Source organism: Montipora foliosa, chromosome 3, assembly GCF_036669935.1.
Source record: "Montipora foliosa isolate CH-2021 chromosome 3, ASM3666993v2, whole genome shotgun sequence".
Classification (NCBI taxonomy): Eukaryota; Metazoa; Cnidaria; class Anthozoa; order Scleractinia; family Acroporidae; genus Montipora; species Montipora foliosa.
Window position 1 is genome coordinate 52,726,393 of NC_090871.1, and position 5,000 is coordinate 52,731,392.

Consider the following 5,000-nt stretch of genomic DNA (forward strand, 5'->3'; position numbering starts at 1 on the left):
TAAGTTTGTTTTTAAACGAAGGGAGTGAAAGCGAATTGTCTCTAATGTAGGTAGGTAGAGAATTCCAGATCCTGCTTGTACGTATAAAGAATGAACGCTAGTAAGTTAAAGTTCTACATCTCTTGGTAGTATAGATAGTAGCATTACTGACATGGCACGATCTTGTTACTCTTGCAGACCTGCGTATGGTTGGTAAAATGCTGCGGTCAATGTCTATAAGTCCATTTGTAGCTTTATATAAAAATGCTAGGTCCATCATCTTGTGCCAATAGCTAATCGGTAGCAAGGTGCAAGTCTATCCTGGTATGACCATTCAGTTTGGAAGGGTAACATTAAGATGTATTTAGTTGCTCTTCTCTGGACACGTTCTATGCTTTTTATCAGTTCGATTGATTGAGGGGACCAGACTTGGGTTGCATAACCCAGGTGCGGACGTACAAGAGCCAAGTGCATAGTTCAGCGAGTGCTAGATTCCTGATGTACCTTGATGATCGACGAATAAATCCAAGTAGCTTATTTGCCTTATTGGATTGATGGTAAGCTTGGTTAGTCCACGTCAGATCGCAGATTATAGTGAGTAGCAAAAATGCAAGCGTTTTGAACTAAAACAAAACAATGGCGGCGTCTTGAAATCGTTTTCCAATATTTCTGAAGAAGATGTTGGCAACCTCATTAGCGGTGCTATTCCAGAAAAGACTAAAGCGGCAACAAAATAGGGAATGAAGATTTTCAATGTTAAGTGGGAATAATATTGTCAAACTTATTTACCATAAACGACTGATGCTTTCGTAAAGGATTTTATTCTTAGGCTAGTTGGTAATCAAGACATGTTTTCTATTCCCATCGAAGAAATGGAAAACGAAGAACCATATAAGAGTTTACAGGCTATTTTTCTTCGGTCTCAGGTATTATGTAAATTAGGAACGCTCCAGGGAGCAAATCTTTAATAAAATCAATAAAAATTGGAATAAATTGGAAGATGGTATGGAGTGGACTTCTACTAAAACAATTAGACTACTCGTTCTCATTTTTTATGAGTCAAATAGTCAACTCGGCACTACACGCCTCGTCGACTATCTATTGAATCATAGAAAACTAGCTCTTATAGTAGGCTGAGCTGCTAAGCACGAAAGAAAAATGAGAGTCGCACAAGGCGATAGCCGAGTGGACTCTAGCTTCTTGAGTGTTTAGCAACCTCCCGCGTGTAACTATAACTCGATGGCACACGCTGAACCGTTTGCTATTCGTTTTATAACAACCAGTTTGTGATATCCTTCTTTAAATGCCTCTTGCTCATTAATTCACTTATCCCAGAAATTCAAGTAATTAGATGCACGTTCATGCATGTCCCTTTAAGTCTAAGCATTTGCTACCCATTTCCAACACTAAATAAGGTAAAAGTGAAGGTTAACGTTATTCTTAGCTTAGCGTAAATGCAGCTGTTTATCCTTACCTGAGGAGCAGCATTCTGGGACTATTTGTGATCATGTTGAACCTGTCGATGCTGTGTCAAAGGTCTCAGTGGTACATGTTTCAGACAAGACAATGGAAGCAATACCAGTGAAGTGAGAGTTTAAAACACTGTTTATCTGCTGTGTTATCAGTGATAATTTGATAATGAAACAGACGATTTCATTGACACCAGTCTGCTTTTTTTTAATAGTGGGAAGTACATAGTTGAGTGTTTTCCAGAAGCCCTTTGCATTTTTCTTGTTATTTTCCAGTTTATTCTTGAAATAATAGGGAGAGGAGTATTTGACGCTTATTGAAACCCCCTTGCGTCTAATTATTTGTTTTTTTTCCGCTGGTTTGGGTAAAATATCCGCTAATGGGTTAAAACATGACATTTCTAAGTCAAAACAAATTAGCTCTACAAATTGTCCTCCTCCCAAGTTGCTAGAGCATTGCACGGGCATCGCAGAGGTCATGCATGGGTTGCAATCCCGGCGTTGAAGCAACCTGAATTTTTCAGTTGTTTATAAAAGAACAATTGCTTAAAGTGCTTCTGTGATAAAAAAAATAATAATAACTTCCTTTGTTTCTTCAGATCTTGAAAGTGTGTTTGCTTAACACATGTCTGGAAAAAATGTTAAGCTTTATTCTTATCTACGGGACGTTTACTTTGAGTTAAAGTTTTGGATTTCACGGTCCACCATTACGAACGTTCAAGACTGACCGATTCGACCTCAGAGGGTTGGATCTAGGTATGACGTGCGTCCTTCCCTGGCGTGGCGACGAGAGGAGTAAAGAAAGCTAAGCGAAAACGGAATCCCTTCCTCGAACCGGCAACACAGAACATATATAAAACGCTAAAGATTATTTATTACAAAGCTACGAAAAAAAAAAAAAAAAAAAAAAAAAAAACAAGTCTATGTCACTTAAGATTTGAAAAATTAAAATATTCTAATACTAAATAATTTCACAGACCACTAGACGAAAATATGCATTGCATTCTTAAGGCTGGTTTTCACTTGCGACAGAGTCGGAGTCGGAGTCGTAATCAGAAGCGCAGAGCGATGCGATCTAGTGAAAATCAAACTGTCAGAGTCGGAAGCAGAATACCGATTCCGCTTATGACTCCGTCGCTTACGATCCAGTGAAAACTGCATTGTCGGAGTCGGAAGCAGAAGCCGATGAATAAACAAATCACAAACATCGATTCCAATCATTGTGATTGGTTGGTTCTCCCGCTTCTGCTTCTTACTCCGACAATCTAGTTTTCACTTGATCATAAGCGACGGAGTCATAAGGGAAAATGGAAACGTTCTGATTCTTCCGACTCCGATTCCGTCGAGCTTATGACTCCGCTTACGACTACGACCTTTGATTTTCACTAGGTCATAAGCGCTGTTACGACTCCGACTGCGACTACAACTCCGACTCCGTCGCTAGTGAAAACCAGCCTTTAAACTAGTGAGGCTTTGACGTCATTTACGATCCAGCTCTCTCAAGATCTTAAAGGCTGTAATGGCGAACAGTTAAACAGGAAAATTCTAGTTAAAATAAACGGTTGTCTTTTTAAAATCAAGGCTTAAAACTTGGGTACCTTAGTGTTTAGTTAACAAAGTTTTGAAATCGAAAAAAACAAAAAGGAAAAATAGATTAATATCTTATCATAGTAGCATTTTAAATTGTCGGAGGATCATTTCTACCTTTCGTAGCTTACCTCTAGAAGTTAAACTAAGCCAGGAGCTCATGGCTAGGAACATACAACTTCATAGCATTTGTGGAACTGGATTTTACAGACCGAGTTACTTTTAGATTGATCTTTCCGCGAAACCAGACTTTTTTTTAGCTAATCACAATCCTTGCATGAGAAATTATTCATCCATGGACTATTTTCCCATTCCCATAGTGCAATACGTTTTGGGGGGTTCTTTGCATAAAAATAATGTGACTTATTTACTCTTGGGACTGTATCGTGCTTCAGTCAACCGGATATCTATTGTTTTAATGCAAATAACCCCCCAAAAGGAACAGTATTTTGGCATTTTTGGTCACTCGCGTGCAAGCAAAATCTTATTTAATAACTCGCCTTATAAGCTCAACAATAAAAAAAAGATCCCATTACTGAATTGATATCCAGATAACATCACCCATAACAGTTACTATTGGTATAAGCTGGAAAGTATCGAGTGTTGCAAACCCACTTCTGCCCCATATACTACTCAGGTCACCGAAGTGTTGGCCAACGTACAGTACGTTCAGCAGATATCTGAGTTCATGTATCATGCTGCCTGGGGCGCTCCGTAACGGCCATGAGTATGTATTTACACCTATCTGACGAAACGTTTGGGCCAAAATAGAATTCGACCCAGGTCTTTGATGCTCGTCGATAGTTCTGAGATGAGTTTTACTCTCTATAGAAATCGTAATGAGTCGCAAAATACTGTGATGGCGAAGCTCTCATTTCAAATTATACAACGCCATTCCAACGGCGCGGAGAACTGATAAAGGCTTGAGTGAAAATTACTGGCATGCAGAATAAAACTGCAACAGTAATCAGTTTTCTTTAGTAAACCAAAACAAGCAGGGCTGATTGAACGGTGAGGGAATATATTATCTAAAACCAATATTTTGGAAGCACTGCCTTTCTTGATCAAGGTTTACAAGCAGTGACTGTGGTTAGCAGAGACGTCACAATATGTTTGTATTGTTTCAACAGCCAATTATGTTCTGGTTGGCATATTAACAACAATGGGTGACGTCACGAGAAATGTCGCTTTAATAGAATTGGAAAAAAACGGAATTAATATAAATTTTGTGAAGAATTTAAATTTCGTGCCTGGTATGACGCGGCGTTTCGTCTCGGCCAAGAGACTCATCAGATACTTTCCGAATTCCAGCAAACTCGTTGAGCATCGCGCTCAAAGTCCCGTTCGCGAAGTCAAGATGTTAGCAGTCTGGCCTTCTATCACAGAAGGATTCCCAACCGCAAAGTTCACGAGTTATATGCCATGAAAAATTGATTTATGATGAAATATGTGGGGGATTGTTATGGATGGTTTTCACAACCATCACTACGGCCATTTTGGGATACCAGAAAAATAAACATTCTCTCCGTTGGGAATTGAAGTATTTTGTATTGTCTGGTGCACCAAAATGGCTGTCAAGTCACGTGAGTGAAAACCATCTATAGGGGGATCTTTGTATATAGCTATCGTTTCCCAATCAGTGAGTCAAGAGTAAAGTACTGATTACTGAAAGCGCATTGCATAATGAGCTATACCTGAAAATTTGGACCTTACACACCAGATAATCTCAGTGCAATGATAGCTTGAAAATTCGGAAATTTACAAGAAATGTATCGGGTCATTAGCGCGTTTGCTTCCCATGAATTCTTTAGTTTTCATGGCTAATAATTGTTTCGTTATCAAAGCTAAAAGGCTAAAAATTGGAGATTTGACATACAGTATAAAAGTTTCTTTTACCTTTGGAAGTCAATTTGTAAATAGCATAATACCTTCTGTGATCAAAATCGTACGTAGGCTCGATTGACC